The following is a 17,291-nucleotide window of genomic DNA, read 5'->3' as shown; positions in this document are numbered from 1 at the left end:
CACTAATGCCAGGAGCCTGGGTAACAAGCAGGATGAGCTCGTCCTCCTGCTCACTGCAAAGAAATATGATGTCATTGGGATAATGGAGACCTGGTGGGACTCCACCCATGACTGGACCACGGGTATAGAGGGCTATACCCTATACAGGACGGATCGTGTTGACAAAAGGGGCGGGGGTGTAGCTCTCTATGTGAAGGAAAGCTACATGTCCCTGCAAGCTGATGTTGGCAACCGGCATGGACAGCTAGAGACCCTCTGGGTAAAAATTCGTGGGCAATTCGGCACAGGGGACACAACGGTGGGAGTCTACTACAGACCTCCCACTCAAAGTCCCGAGCTTGACCAGGAGTCCGCCTGGGAACTGACTGAGGCTGCTTGCTCCAGGACCTTGGTTGTCCTGGGTGACTTCAATTACCCGGACATCTTGTGGGAAGATCACTCAGCTAAATCTGAGCGGGCGCAAAGCTTTCTCTCGTGCGTGGATGACCTCTACCTGACTCAAGAAGTCTATGGGCCAACGAGAGGCAAAGCGCTGCTCGACCTGGTACTGGCTATGGGGGACGACCTAATCGGCGACCTAGTGATTGATGGGAAGTTGGGTGACAGCGACCACGAGCTGATCACCTTCACCATCCGCCGTAAAGCTGGCAAGTCAGTCAGCAACACAGAAGTCCTTGACTTCAGAAAAGCCAACTTTGACAAGCTCAAGAGGCTTGTCGGTCAGGCCCTCAGGGACCATGACCCCAGGGAGACGGGAGTTCAAGAAGAGTGGTTGCTTCTGAAGGAAGTGATCCTCAGTGCACAAGCTAAATCTATTCCAACATGGAGGAAAGGCAGCAAGAAGGCACAGCAGCCCCCCTGCCTCTACAGGGACCTAGCAGACCTACTGTGGCTAAAAAGGAAAGCCTACAAAGGATGGAGGATGGGATTCACCACCATGGAGGATTACTCTGTGCTGGTCCGGTCCTGCAGGGACCAAACCAGGAAAGCCAAGGCTGCAACTGAACTCCAACTAGCTTCAGGCATCAAGGACAAAAAAAGTCCTTTTTCAGATATGTGGGGAGCCAGAGGGAAAGCAAGGGCAATGTTGGACCCCTGCTAAACCAGATGGGGCAACTGACAACTGACGCCCAGGAAAAAGCCAGCCTATTAAATTGGTACTTTGCATCAGTCTTTCATCAGTCACACGGGATGCCCATGCCTGCTATGGGACAGGGAAATCTGGGTGAGGGGGATCCCCTACCCTCCATCAATGCTGACCTCGTGAAGGAACACCTTGAGAAGCTGGATACCTTCAAGTCAGCTGGCCCTGACAACCTGCACCCCAGGCTACTCAAGGAGCTGGTGAGCATCATAGCCCAGCCCCTGGCACGGATCTTTGAAAACTCCTGGCGCTCTGGTGTAGTGCCCGAAGACTGGAAGAAGGCCAATGTGGTGCCGATCTTCAAGAAAGGGAGGAGAGTGGATCCGGCTAACTACAGGCCCATTAGCCTGACTTCTATCCTGGGGAAGATCTTAGAAAAGTTTATTAAGGAGGTCATCCTTGATGGACTGGCCCAGGCTAACATTCTAAGGGATTGCCAGCATGGGTTTGTTGCGGGTAGGTCTTGTTTGACCAATCTCATTTCCTTCTATGACCAGGTGACCTATCACCTGGACAAGGGAGAAGAGATTGATGTCATATATCTTGACTTCAAAAAAGCTTTTGATCTGGTATCCCATGATCACCTCTTGGCCAAAGTGGCCAGTTGTGGCCTTGGCTCCACCACGATCTGCTGGCTGGGAAACTGGCTTTGTGGTCGGACCCAGAGGGTTGTGATTGATGGCAGTCACTCATCGTGGTGCCTTGTGACCAGTGGGGTCCATCAAGGCTCTGTCCGGGGCCCCATACTGTTCAACATCTTCATTAACGATGTGGACATTGGAGTTAGGAGTGGACTGGCCAAGTTCGCCGATGACACCAAACTTTGGGGCAAAGCATCCACGCCAGAAGATAGGCGGGTGATCAGGCTGACCTGGACAAGCTCAGCAAATGGGCAGACGAGAACCTCATGGTGTTTAACAATGAAAAATGCAAGGTTCTCCACCTTGGGAGGAAAAACCTGCAGCACCCTTATAGGCTCGGCAGTGCTATGTTGGTTAGCACTACAGAAGAAAGATACTTGGGGGTCTTCATTGACCACAAGATGAACATGAGCCTCCAATGCGATGCTGCGGCTAGTAAAGCGACCAAAATGCTGGCGTGCATCCATAGATGCTTCTCGAGCAAATCCCGGGACGTCATTCTCCCCTTGTACTCGGCCTTGGTGAGGCCACAGCTGGAGTACTGTGTCCAGTTTTGGGCTCCACAATTCAAAAAGGATGTGGAGAAGCTTGAGAGAGTCCAGAGGAGAGCATGATCAGAGATCAGGAAAACAGATCTTACGATGACAGGCTGAGAGCCATGGGATTCTTTAGCCTGGAAAAGCGCAGGCTCAGGGGTGATCTGATGGCCACCTATAAGTTTATCAGGGGTGACCACCATTATCTGGGGGAACGTCTGTTCACCAGAGCACCCCAAGGGATAACGAGGTCGAACGGTCACAAACTCCTGCAAGACTGTTTCAGGCTGGACATAAGGAAGAATTTCTTTACTGTCCGAGCCCCCAAGGTCTGGAACAGTCTGCCAGCGGAGGTGGTTCAAGCACCTACACTGAACACCTTCAAGAGTAAATTGGATGCTTATCTTGCTGGGATCCTATGACCCCAGCTGACTTCCTGCCCTTTGGGCAGGGGGCTGGACTCGATGATCTCCCGAGGTCCCTTCCAGCCCTAATGTCTATGAAATCTATGAAAGTCACAGCCTCTTAATTTGCTCACCAGTATGGGGTGGGATACTGTATCGAAGGCCTTCCTGAAGTCTAAGTAAATGATATCTACCCCTACTCCTGAGTCCAGGTGCTTCATAACCTGGTCACAAAAAGAGACTAGATAAGTCAGGTATGGTCCACCTGCTACAAACCCATGCTGGTTTCCCCTCAGCATAATTTTTCCTGCTGGGCTCTCACCTATGTGAGTCTTAATAATCTTTTCAAAGACTTTACCAAGGATGGAGGTGAGACTGACTGGCCTGTAGTTGCCTGTCATGATCCTTCTTCCTCCCCTTCTTGAAAATAGGAACCACATTGGTCCTTTTCCAGTCCTCCAGGACCTGGCATGTGTGCCACAAGTGCTCAAATATTCTTGCCAGTAGCTGTGCAATGACATCAGCCAGTGCCTTCAGTACCCTTGGATGGACCTCATCCGGGCCTGCCAACTTAAATGCATCCAGTCCTTCCAAGTGACTCTGCACCATCTCAGGGTCAGCACTTGGTAGTCTGGTACCCAGCTAGAATCTCTATGTTGTCTTTCTATGAACCCATTGTGGGACTTGTTTTGCCCCTCGTTTAGGAACACTGAGTCAAAGAACTCATTGAGGAGTTCAGCTTTGTCCCCCCTGTCTATCACCAGTTGCTTTTGCCCATTCAGTAGTGGTCCTATACCACCTTGAAAAATATATCTGAAAAACAGATAGTAGCTTTGGCCTTTCTAACTGCCTCCCTACAACTGCAAGCTGAGGAGGTATACTCCTCTTCAGTAATTTCTCCCTGTTTCCACTGCTTAAATGCCCCCTTTTTTGCCCTTAGGCTGCTCTGGATTTCTCTGGTCAGCCAAGAAAGCCTCTTGGCCCCTTTTTCCCCACATTGGGATCATCTCCCTCTGTGCCCAAAGGATTGCTTCCCTAAGGCACAGCCACCCTTCCTGGGCTCCCATCTCACCAAATCTCTTACTCTGCAGTGCATCATTGACTAAACACCTGAGGTCACTGAAGTCAGCCTTCCTAAAGTCTAACACTTCCACCCTACTAGTTACCTTTCCCACTCTATGCCTTATGGTGAATTATATTTTTTGGTGTTCACTGTCCCCCAGGTGACCACTGATCTGTAGGTTCCCTATCATGTCATCCCCCATTGCCAATACCAGGTCCAGTATGGCATTCCCCCTAGTGGGACCATGGACCTCTTGTGTCAGGTGGAGGTCCTGTGCACAGGATAGGAACCTGTGTGAATGGAGGGAATTTGCTGTCTGCATCTCACAGCAGATGTCAGGGTAGTTCAGGTCCCCCATGGCTACCACTTCTCTAGTCTTTATGTTTTCTGAGAGCTGCTTCAGGAGTTCCTAATCTAGTTCTTCCCCTTGGTGTGGGGGTCTGTAGCAGACCCTTACCACCAAATCCCTTTCCCCTTGACCTCCATGTATCCATAATCCTTTTACTTTCTCCTCCTCTAATTCCATTTTGATAAGGGTCGATGTATAATGCTCCTTGCCATAAAGTGCAACCCCTCCTCCTCTCTTCCTTACTTTATCCTTTCTGTATAGCTTATAGCCCTTAATGTGTACCACCCAGTCATGGATAGTATTCCACCAGGTTTCTGTTAACCCCATTAAGTCATAAAGTTGGTTCAGGTATTGGTGTTGATAGTTCGGTCATTCAGAAGGAGCTATTTTTCGACCTACTTCCATTGTCTCTTAAGCACCCTCACTCATTCCCATTCATTCAGGAACCAAGTTACATATAAGGGGTAGTATGAGTTATAAGTTACACAACCAGGCATGGGGATAAGATGGAGGCTTGACATTACAAGATGGAAACTTGACATGACTTATGCTAACTTACATATATAGGCCTAATCACACAATTTAAAAACAGTAAAAAATCAATACAAACATAATAATTATTGCTTATAAAACAGTGGATATCTATATTAAAATGTCAAGGCACTTATTTGCAAAGGAGAGAGAAATAAAACTTACTACCTAAAATAAATTGTTAAAGCTTATCTTACATCTTAGCTTACTTACACTTATCTATAGGGACTAAAGAGGGAGAAACAAAGTCAGAAATGGTTGGGGAAGGGGAGGGAATGCATATTAAAAAAATAAAAATAAAAACTGGCATGTTTGCTACAATTCCAATACGTCAGCCTACCAGAGGTTATGAAGAAATGATTAGCACAAGGGACAGGAAGGCATGCTCAGAAAATTAAATCAATTCATGTTCTTTTCCTGTCTACTTCATTCTGAAGTTAACAGTATCTCAGTCATCATATTTAGACATATTTCTGCTATTTTTGGCATATATTCTGATATACATCTCACAGTCCTTGCTCAGGCAAGAACTGTCACTAAAATAAAGGGGCCAGTAAAACCTGCAGTGTTTGCCCTGAGATTATAATGTATTGTGGCTCCATAGAGAGCTCACTGATAAGCTAATAGATCATTTGGGGTAATTCTACAGCCATAGAAGACATTAGTCTATATGCAGGCTATCTTGATGCATATATTGTACCAGTGGCCACTAAGATATAGGTAAATTCAGTACAGTTTCAATACAGTTCCTTTAAAGGTTCTAGTAACACACTCAATTTTCTAAAGAAATAAGAAACCAGATTGTGAAAGGGCCTCCAGTTTGCGTGACAAACAACACTTAAGAATGGACTTCTTCAAATGCATTTGAACTGCATTTGTCTTCATGAATCAGCTCACTGCTATCAAGCCACACTGTAGAACATGTCTGTCTTTGAAACCTTTGACAAATATTGTCTAAAAAGGTTTTTTTTCCATGGTATATCATTGCACATCAGTAGAGTATCTTATCGTTTAAAAAATGGATGGGGCTAGATCTCAATAGATGACATATAGGGAAGCACATATATATGGGCTATTCCTGTTTTACTTTGGATGCCATTATTGACCATTGCTTTTGTTTGCTAGTCTATAAGATAAAACTGAAGTTAATGCTGTTAATATCTGTCCATAGTAGGTTAGAAAAGTTTCATATAAATAACTGGGGGCCAACAACTACTCAGTATGGGTTATTGCATTGTAGGGGAAGAGAAACTCCATGAATCTTAGCATGTTTTACACATTGCCTTTAGGCTATATTAAGTGTTGTGGAATGTTAAGCAGTGTTCATGATAAAATGAACTTTGAACAGTCAAATGTTAAAGCTTAATACCATCCCTGACTTGTGCAACTGTGACTTGTCACTAGAGGCCTTGTGAGCAGAGGCATGACTAAGGAGGTACACAGCCCCACCAGGGGAGATGCCTTGTTGGACCTGGTCCTGGCCATGGGTGACAATCTGGTGAGGGGACTGAGAGTGCTCAACCACCTGGGCGACAGTCATCATCACCTGCTGGAGTTCACTATCCAGTGCAAGGTGGCAAAGGCCTGCAGCAAGACATCAGCTATGGACTTCAGGAGGGAAGACTTCAACAAGGTGAGAAGACTAGTGGGGGAGGCACTGAGGTCCCCAAGCAGGGGGGAGTTGGGTGTCCAGGAAGAGTGGTCATTCCTTAAGGAGATGATCCTCCAAGCCCAAAGGGAAGTAATCCCTACATAGATCAAAGGGGGCACGAAGGTGAAAAGGCCCCCATGGCTCACCAAAAACATCCAGGAACATCTTCAAGCTAAAAAGGAGGCATACACCCATTGGAAAGGAGGGGCCATCACCAGAGAGGACTATACCTCCATTGCTCGGGATTGTAGTGGGGCAGTCAGGCAGGCCAAGGCAGAAATGGAACTGGGACAAGCAACCCAGATCAAGGACAACAAGAAGTCCTATTTTAAATACATAGGGGGTAAAAAGAAGGTACCAGGTAACATGGGGCCTCTGCAGGACATGCTAGGAAATCTGGTCATCACACCGGACAGGCAAAGCTGACTTATTTAACAATTTCTTTGCCTCCATATTTCTGAGGAGGGACCTGGTCATCTCCCCCACTGGGACCTCTGCGGGCCCTGTGGGCAACACACCCAAGCCTAGGGTCAGTAAGGACCTAGTCATGGAACTTCTGGAGGGACTAGACATATTTAAATCAGCAGGTCCCAACGATCTCCACCCCAGAGTGCTGAGGGAACTAGCAGAGGTTATTGTGGGACTTCTGGCACGGCTTTACAAGCACTCATGGTGCTCAGGCAATGTGCCGGATGACTGAAAAAGGGCCAATGTGGTCCCCATCTTCAAAAAAGGGAGGAAAGAGGACCCAGGTAACTACAGGCCTGTGAGTCTTACCTCCGTCCTGGGGAAGCTTTTTGAGAGAATTATCCTGGCCAACAATATGGGGATGTGTTCAAGAAGGCCAACCATACCTTGTCGTGCATCCACAGATGCCTCTCGAGCAGGTCCAAGGAGGTGATCCTCCCCCTCCATGCAACACTGGTGATGCTGCAGTTGGAGTACTGCATTCAGTTCTTGGTGCCACACTTCAGGAGAGATGTGGACAGCATGGAGAGGGTCCAAAGGAAGGCCACCCACATGATCAGAGGTCAGCAGGGCAGGCCCTATGAGGAGAGGCTATGGAACCTGAACCTGTTCAGCCTCCACAAGAGAAGGCTGAGGGGGGATCTAGTGGCAGTTTACAAACTAGTCGGGGGAAACCACCAGGGATTGGGAGAGTCCTTGTTCCCCCAAGCACTCTCAGGAGTGACTAAAAACAACAGACACAAGTTAGCAGAGGGTAGATTCAGGCTAGAAATTAGGAGGTGCTACTTCACTGTCACTTCACCGGCTAGGATCTGGAACCAACTTCTAAGAGAAGTAGTGCTGGCTCCTACCTTGCAGGTCTTTAAAAGAAAGCTACATGAACACCTGGCTGGAGTCGTTTAACCCAGTATCCCTTCCTGCCATGGCAGGGGGTTGGACTTGATGATCTGCTCAGGTCCCTTCCGACCCTACCAATTACGAAACTATGAAACTATAAGAGCCCTCAGTCTCCTGGTTAATTTCCAGGGTGTGAAGGGGAGGGGAACGAAATTAGCAGAGAATAAAACCCCAGTATCTAGCCTAGCATTCAAAGGCAGCCTCAAATTGCTCCTGGTCAGCATCTACATGTGTGTTATTGCACAGTAGCTAACATGCTGTTAATCTAGTACCTGTATTCCCTGGTACTAGCAAATAGTGCATTAGCCTAATTTACAATGAAGTAAGTACTGTGCATGTGTAGACAGTGATGTTTTACTGAACATTAGATTAGTTCAACCATCCATGCAATGATTTCTATTTCTATTGAGTGCTTGTGAAGATAATGTGGAAAGAGACTCCTTTTAAATTATTCATATGCCCTGCAAATGCTGCATTTACTTCTTTTTGCTTAAGGAAGTACATGTGGCCCCAAATCCACCATTGGATGAAGACAGTTCTCTGGCTATTGCTAATATCCAGGAGGCAAGAGCCTTTATTAGTAGGAAGCTGAATTAAAGAGGCAGGTACCCCCAAAGAGAATGAGTCTGTAAGATTCCCTCCCCATTGTTTGTTTTGCTAAGGTGTATCTGGATGAAAAGAGTGCACATTCTCAATGATTCATGTGAGTGTTAGTTTGGCAGTAAAACTACCAAGACAATGAATGAGAAGAAAGAACTGCCATCCCCTAGAGGAAATTAATGACATACAACATCAACATTATAAGTGAGGAAAGAAGACCAGATGAGGGTCGTCTGAGGGAAAGGGATAGAAGCTATACCTTCCTCTGGAAGGGGAAACCAGCCTGGACAGATACACTCATAGCATTGGCTTTGACATCAAGAATCAGCTCATCAGTCAATTTATGGAGCTACCTCTGGGCATTAATGAACATCTTATGACTCTCTATCTTAAGCTGTGAAACAGCTAGGAAGCCACCGAGATCAGTGTGTATGCTCAACACTTAATGCTGACAATGATGTCAAAGAAAAATTCTAGTCCAACCTTGACTACATACTGACTCCTTTGAGTGCACCTTTGAGTGCTTACCAGTTTAAAGGCCTGAGCAGGCTGTGAGGCAACCTGCAGTGTGATGGCACAGACAATCAGGTGGTCACATCACAGCCAGGAGGCCACCTGATTGGACCAGGGTGGAGCAGCCTCAGTATAAGATCAAGCCCTGAGGAGCAGAGCCAGCAGTTGCTTCAGGGATGCTGCTGAGTTAACACTGCCCTGACTTCTGCTGCTCCTAGGAACATTCTGGAGGTCAGGGTAGGAGCTATGGGCATGGAGGAGGTTCCTAGGGACCCAATACAGGGACGGAAGACCTCAGAGTGTGAGGTGTGGGCTGTGAAGGGGCCAGCCTAGGAAAGGGGCTTAGAGTTTGTGGGCCTACAGAGGGACTCAGATGAGATCACTGGAGAAAAGGGTTGCTTGGTATATGATTTCTGGGACTCTAGGCAATCCCAGCATGAGATGATGGTTTTATGGTGTGGCTCAAAGGGACCCCTGTGGCACAGAAAGGACAGCTGCTGCCAGACTGACCCTTTGAAGCTCAACTGGGCAAAACAAGGGGCCAGAGCCAATAGGCCAAAGGGCATGTATCCCCACCACGAGGGGCAGGCCAGGGCTGCAGAGATCTATTGGCACCCCAAGTGGCCTGTAGGTGGGGCCAGAGCCTTAAAGAGGTAGAAGGTCCCCTCAATGGAAGGTGGGGGGAGGGGCATCACTGCCAAAAGAGGCTAGGCTGTCACCTGTCTAGCATGCTGATATGACATAAGGTAAAGACCAGCCTTCTGATGGGAGGTTTCCTGTCAAGTCAGTCTGAGAGATGGGGCCAGGAGCTGAGAGTTATTCTATGAGATGAAGGTAGAAACAGTGTGTCCTAAGAATCAGCAGCCCAGGAAGAACATAGTTTCATAGTTTCTAGGGTCAGAAGGGAGCTGAGCAGATCATCTAGTCCGACCCCCTGCCATGGCAGGAAAGAATACTGGGGTCAAATGACCCCAGCAAGATGTTCATCTAACCTCCTCTTAAAAACCCCCAGAGTAGGAGCCAGCACCACTTCTCTTGGAAGTTGGTTCCAGACCCTAGCCACCCTGACAGTGAAGTAGCGCCTCCTGATGTCTAATCTGAATCTACCCTCTGCCAGCTTGTGACTGTTATTCCTGGTCACTCCTGGCAGTGCTCGGGGGAACAGGGACTCCCCCAGTGCCTGCTGATCCCCCCTGACTAGTTTATAACAGGCCATGAGATCCCCCCCTCAGCCTTCTCTTTTGGAGGCTGAACAGGTTCAGGTCCCGTAGCCTCTCCTCATAGGGCCTGCCCTGTTGTCCCCTGATCATACGAGTGGCCCTCCTCTGGACCCTCTCCATGCTGTCCACATCCCTCTTGAAGTGTGGCATCCAGAACTGGATGCAGTACTCCAGCTGCAGCCTGACCAGTGCCGCATAGAGGGGGAGGATCACCTCTTTGGTCCTGCTTGAGATGCATCTGTGGATGCATGCCAAGGTGCAGTTGGCCTTCCTAACTGCCTCTCCACACTGCCAGCCCATGTTCATCTTGGAGTCAATGATGACCCCCAGATCCCTTTCCGCCTCCGTGCTGACAAGAGGGGAGTTCCCTAACCTGTAGGTATGGTGCCGGCTGTTCCTCCCGAGGTGCATCACCTTGCAATTGTTTGTGTTGAAACCCATCCTATTCTCGTCTGCCCACCCCTATAACCTGTCTAGGCCTGTTGCATCCTTCCAATATTCCCACGTCCCCCCACATCTTAGTGTCATCAGCAAATTTGAACAGGCTGCTTTCTATTCCGTCATCCAAGTCACTGATGAAGATGTTGAACAGTGCGGGCCCGAGGACCAAGCCTTGTAGAACCCCACTGCCCACGTCCTTCCAGGTTGAGAAGGACCCATCCACTACCACCCTCTGGGTGCGGCCCTCCAGCCAGTTGGTGACCCATTTGACTATGTGGGTGTTGACACCACAGCCCCCCCATTTCTTAATGAGAACGGGGTGAGAGACAGTGTCAAAAGCCTTCCGGAAGTCCAGGAAGACTATATCCACTGCTACCCCTGCATCTAATGATCTGGTGATCTGATCGTAAAAGGCCACCAGGTTGGTCTGACAGGACCTGCCACTGATGAACCCATGTTGGTTGCCCCTAAGCATGCAGTCTCCTGCTGGCCCCTCCTGGATGTGTGCCAGCATAATTTTCTCGAACAGCTTGCCTGGGATCGAGGTAAGACTAACCGGCCTATAGTTTCCTGGGTGCTCCTTCCTGCCTTTTTTGAAGATGGGGACTACGTTGGCCCTCTTCCAGTCCTACGGTACCTCACCAGAGCACCACGAGTGCTCATAAAGTTGTGCCAGGGGACCTGCAATGACCTCGGCCAGTTCCTTTAGAACTCTAGGGTGGAGATCATCTGAGCCAGCTGACTTGAATACGTCCAACCCCTCCAGAAGCTCCCTAACTAAATCCTCGCTAACCTGTGGCCCAGGTGTGACTCCCCTGGGGCCCGAGGGGGGCCCAGCAGGGAGGTGGCTGTTCTGGTCCCTACTTAGGAAGACGGAGGCAAAGAAATCATTAAACATGTTAGCTTTGCTGTCTGGTGTGATGACCAAGTTTACCCTGGCGTCCTGGAAGGGCCCCATATTACCTGGGACCTTCTTTTTACCCCCTACATATTTAAAAAAGGACTTCTTATTGTCCTTAATCTGGGAAGCTAGCCCCAGTTCCATCTCTGCCTTGGCCTTCCTAACTGCCCCCCTACATCGCCGAGCAACTACATAATAGTCCTCCCTGGTGATGACCCCTTCTTTCCATTGGGTGCAAGCCTCCTTTTTAGCAAGGAGACATTCCCACATGCTTTTGGTGAGCCACGGGGGCTTGTGTGCTCTCCTGCTCCCTTTGATCCTCGTTGGGAATACCTTCCTTTGGGCTTGGAGTATCGTCTCCTTAAGGAGCGACCACTCTCCTTGGACACCTGGCTGTCTTCCCCTCCGGGAACTCAGCTCTTCTCCAACTATCCTCCTTAGCTCGTTGAAGTCTGCCCTCCTAAAATCTAGGGCTGCTGCCTTACTGCATGCCTTTGTCACCTTGCACTGGATGGTGAATTCCAGCAGGCGATGATCGTTGTCGCCCAGGTGGTCGAGCACCCACAGCCCCCTCACCAGGTCATCACCCATGGCCAGCACTAGGTCCAACAAGGTGTCTCCCCTGGTGGGGCTGTGCACCTTCTGGGTTAGATGGAGGTCCTGCACTCTGGCCAAGAACCTACGTGAGCATTCAGACCTGGCTGACTGTTCTTCCCAGCAGATGTCCGGGAAATTCAGGTCCCCCATGACAACCACATCCTTAGCCTTCACTACCTCTGTGAGCTGACCCAAGAATTCCTGGTCAAGCTCTTCTCCCTGGTTGGGAGGTCTGTAGTAGACTGCCACTGTTAAGTCCCTTTCCCCACGACTGCCTTGTACTCTAACCCAAAGCACTTCAGAGTGCCCCTCCCGACTCCTTACTAATTAATGAGGATGTGTATTCCTCCTTAATATAGAGCACCATGCCCCCATGTCTCTTTCCTATCCTGTCCCTCCTGTACAGCCTATAGCCCTTGACATTCACTGCCCAATCATGCGTTGCGTCCCACCACGTTTCCATAATCCCCACTATGTCTGGCCTGGTGTCAGCCAGCAGGAGGGTGAGTTCCTCCTGCTTGTTGCCCATACTATGAGCATTTGTGTAGAGGCATTTGAGGCCTCCTGTGGGTGTGTGTACTGACCCCCTAGTCCCAGGGTTACCCTGGCCCCTATGTCTTACCTTTTTATTCACTTTGCTCATTGGTCTGGGCTGGGCTGTAGTTGTGGGTGCTGTTTGGTCTGGCAGTCTGATGTTTCCTCCGCCCTCATCTTCCCCTTCCCCTTCCCCCGACGAGCCTAGTTTAAAGCCTGCCGGAGGAGGTCCACCAACCTAGTATCACAACAGAATCATTTAAAAAGATAACCTGTAAAGAGCACCAAACTTTGGGCAGAGTTGTGGGGACAGAGAGGACAGAGAATGTGAGGAAAGGTTGGAGTGCTCAGCATTGGAGCTGTTTTCATTGCAGTTGGTGGTAAAACTCCCATTAAGTGGGAAGAAAATTCCAAAAGAGAACAAATCACTTGGAAGGGGTCGGGGGAGAAGGGCTTCCTACAATTCAGGAAAATATTTTTACTTTGTAAGACACAGCCGTGTTTTGTGGACAAATGTGGAGCTACAATACCCTGGTGTGAGTTTTGGAAAACATTCTTTCTAAAGGTCATTGGGATACAGGAACTCTTACTTCTTTCAGGAGACTGTGCTGTATTCTCATTATTTGCTTCCCTAACTAAGAAGTTAGTAGTGTCCTAATATTTTTAAGTTCACTAATATGATTAATCAGATACTTTCTTTGAGGAATATAAAGGTCCAGTGCTGCACAGCATTCCTTAAGTCCTACCTTGTATACAGGCATCAAACTAAGTTGGGTGGGGGTGGTGGGCTGGAGAGAGAGAACACACACAAACCACTAGAAACATCTGGGGCAAACAAATGTGTATTGCTTCTCAACATTTTGAAGCTTTTTGAATTTGAGAGCAGAGTTCACAACCAAATTTGAGTCTTAAAGCAATTTAGCCCTATCCTAAGCCAATCACACTCACACACACGGCTAAAATGAGGTAAATATAAAAGCTATTACTAATCAAGTGATCTTCAGATCAAAGCTACCCTGTATCCAATCAAATATTAAAATGGTGCCAAACACAGGCATGCATGACAGCTGATGCTGTGCCCTTATAAGTGAAGATTCTGAGGCCTGGAGGTGCAGAATTTGCAACTAGTAAAGTATTCACACTAGTACCTGACAAGTCATTCATTTAAATTAAACAGTTCATTAATGTCTATTCATTTCAAGGTTAGTGTATAAATCAAATTGCACATCATTAGGGAGATGGGTAGAGCAATTTGAACTAAGGGGGGGAAATGACAAGACACAAGCATTGCTTGCAAGAAAACTGAAACCTGAATTAAAATAATTACCTGGTAACTCTTGGAGCCAGGGTCCAGTAAGCTTCAAAACTTTAATATTTTGCTCCTGAAATTCAAAAATTCTCATGTTATTAATAATATTTTTAGGAACTTGTAATATGGAACCACAAATCAACCAATCAGACAAATTAGTCAGGATAATATAGGTATTCCTTGGTTGTCTTAAATTTTCCATCTCTCCCACAAAATATATTTTTGGAAAGGACCTGCTAGAGTAGCTACAATTTAAGCACACCAGTAGACAGAAAGAACACCAAGATCTCCAGCCAAAAATTGCATAAGAATGAGTCAATTATGTTCACCCAAATGAACAGAGGAATAATACAACTTTCTGCAGAACAATGAAACCATTTTTATATCTCAAAAAATCTTAAGACTAAATATAGCATACGTGGTGATCCTAAGAAGGGAACTGAAAATTAAATGGAGAACATGATCGTCTCATTGTAGAAATCGATGGTGCAGCCATATCTAGAAAACTGTGTGAAGTTCTAGTTCCCACATCTAAAAAATAATGTAGTAGAATTAGAAAAGGTACAGAGAAGGGCAACCAAAATGTTCAGGGGCCTGGAGCAGTTGCCATACCAGGATAGATTAAAAAGTCTATGCTGTTCAGTAGCCACATCTACATGTGCAGCAGACTGCACAGTTGTTACAGCACAGTTATTTACTGCAAAAATATAAGACTACCTGGCAACATCCTTACCCTAAGCACTGCCCCCATGTTATTTTTAGAGCCCATGATCAAATGGATGTGAACAACCATTTGCAGTAACTGGAGTTACCATGCAGTACCATCACCGAAGTTTTTCGAGCTACTGAACAGTAGCTCATTACAACTATGCAGTAACATTGTCACATGGTTAGTGTCTGGCAATGCTACTGCATGGTTACACTGAGCTACTGTGCAATTTCTAGTTGCTATTGCGCCATAATGTCTTATGTATACACACCCAGCCTGGAGAGGAGCAGGTTGAGGAAGGATGCAATAGAAATCTATATAATCATAAAGAGTGTGGACCAAGTGAACAGGGGTCTCTTTTTTCACAAAGTCCAAGAATACTAGAACTAAGAAGCACCTGCTGACATCAGTAAGTGACAGGTGTAAAACTAACAAGAGAAAATACTTTTTAATGCAATTCATAGTTAACTTGTGGAATTCATTCACAGACAGTGGTGAAGGAAGATAAAAAAGGGGACTGGATAAATTTATGGATGAAAGATCTATTAATGGCTATTGTACAGAATGTTTGGAGATGTTTCCTCTGGCATGTCTAAACCAATAAATGATGGATTCCATGGAGAGTACTGAGTAAGGGATAGATCACTCTAGAGATATCTGGTTCAATGCTCTCCTTGTTTGGCATCCACTTGTGCCACTGTTGGAGACAGGACTAGAGGGACCATTGGTCTGACCCACTGGTGAAACATAGGCTTTAGTTTATTTTATTCCTTCTTTGCCCCAAATACCCAACAACTATTACCTTGAATCATACTACAAAATCCCAGCTGATGACAGACATAATAACTATTAGGGTTTCAGCAACACAGGTCTATCTGGTAGGTGGCAGTTGTTAAAACCCAACAAGTCAAATCCATATGTAGGCTAAGGAACAGTATACAGGACAAATGGCTGCCAGAAAGATGTTTTACAAAGCTAAACAGAAGTTTGTAGCTCTATAGAAGTGTCTTTAGACCAGTAAAGTCTAGAAGTTTTGGTTTACATCATATACATATTCTTTTTTAAATGTTTTCATCCAGCTTCCCACAAAGAAATTTTCTTATCAACCACTTCTGCTTTGAGCAGCTGTTTGGGTAGCACCATTTGGTAGTAATAATTCTAAAAACTTTCGTAGGATCATAGCAGTACTACTATTAATCAGATTGCTGATGTAATATGCTTAGTTTCCTATAAGAGATACAATTCAACATGGTGGAATTTCAAAGTGTTTGTGCATTCAAACTATCCAATTTCTTGGACTGGCAAAGCCAGCCTGGATACTGAAGAAGAGAGGGCTCTCATGAGAACTTTGGGAATATTTGGCTGTCACTATGTCACCCAACAACAGGCAAGTCATTGGCAGCAAGCCTAAGCAAGAGTCCCACATGAGACTTACTTTGTTTCAGAGAAGATCTCAGGGGAGCCCTGGTGGGGGGTTTGTTTTTGGTAAGGTCATTTATAATCCCCAAACAGATAGATATTCTTATGTTTCTCCAGTGGGCTGTTCCTGGGAGGAACCAAGTCTTCTGAGACTTTAGAAATTAGAAGTTTAACTTGTTTGAGGTTTGAAAGCAGTGCTTCAGTTTGATTAAAGTTTGGCTAAGGTAAAGAGGGTTCTTTCTTCTTTTTTGTGTAAAATGGCATGCCAAGCCCTGGTATGTTTAGTACAGTAGCTCCCAAACTTTTCCTAGTTACAAGCCCCTTTACAGTCAGATAGTTACACACAGCCCAATAATTGTAACACACAGGACACCTATACACTAGCAGTAAGGCTGCTCCTACATACTGTACTTACAGCAGATTGGAGCAAGCTCAATTAATCCAGTAATTACTGCACTCCAGTGGACTCCAGTGCTGCCCCCGCTGCCATTTTTAAGTGTGGGGATGATGATACATGAGACACTCTGGGCATTTTAAATAAAGCAGCTCTTGGACCCACTTTGAATAAAGCACACCACCACACACACAACTCCTGGAGCATGTGCATAAATGCCTACAGCTATTAGTGTTCATGTATATGCAACTAACAGGGTGCAAGTATTTTCCTCACAGATTTATCCAATAATTGTAGTTGTAAAGCAGTGATTTCTAGAATAAACATGAGGAAAGGGCCTACTTGTCCGGCCTAATGCAAGTGTACTACTGTACAACAAAGGAGTTGATGAGGGTGACTTATCCAATGCTTTATATGACCACATCATTATAGGCACATGACAGAATATTGCTAAACCAGCCTTTAGGTGGAAAGAGGGTTTTGTGGTTTTTTTGGCCTGTTACTACCTCACCCAACAATAGGCAAACAATTGGCAGCAAACAAGAATATGTGTCCTACATGAGACTTACCTTCCCTCAGGACGTAGTTACTCATTACTTTACCCCCTAAAAATGTATATAAAATCAATTAAAATAAAAATGTTACACAGTAAATATCTACTACGTTGGTCATTCCAAATATACTGAGGATATTGCTATATAATACAGTCTTTAAATGTCCCATTCTATACAGTGATATTAGAACTGTAGAAAAGCTGAAAGCTTCTTTTGATTAATTGAGTGAGATTCAGGCAAATCAGTGAGATTTAAACAGGTCTTCCTATCAATAGCCAGAACAAGTTAAGGTAGACAATTATGTTTAAAAACATTCTTTAATATATGATGAACTTGTAATATTAGTATTTCCTAAAAATTCCTCTAAAGCTGTAACAACTGCATTTTTAGCAAACTCACAAACTGAAAGACATAAC

The sequence above is a fragment of the Crocodylus siamensis genome, chromosome 2 (genome assembly GCF_052110815.1).
Source record: "Crocodylus siamensis isolate JL-2025a chromosome 2, ASM5211081v1, whole genome shotgun sequence".
Classification (NCBI taxonomy): domain Eukaryota; kingdom Metazoa; phylum Chordata; order Crocodylia; family Crocodylidae; genus Crocodylus; species Crocodylus siamensis.
Note: the sequence above shows the minus strand (reverse complement) of the source record.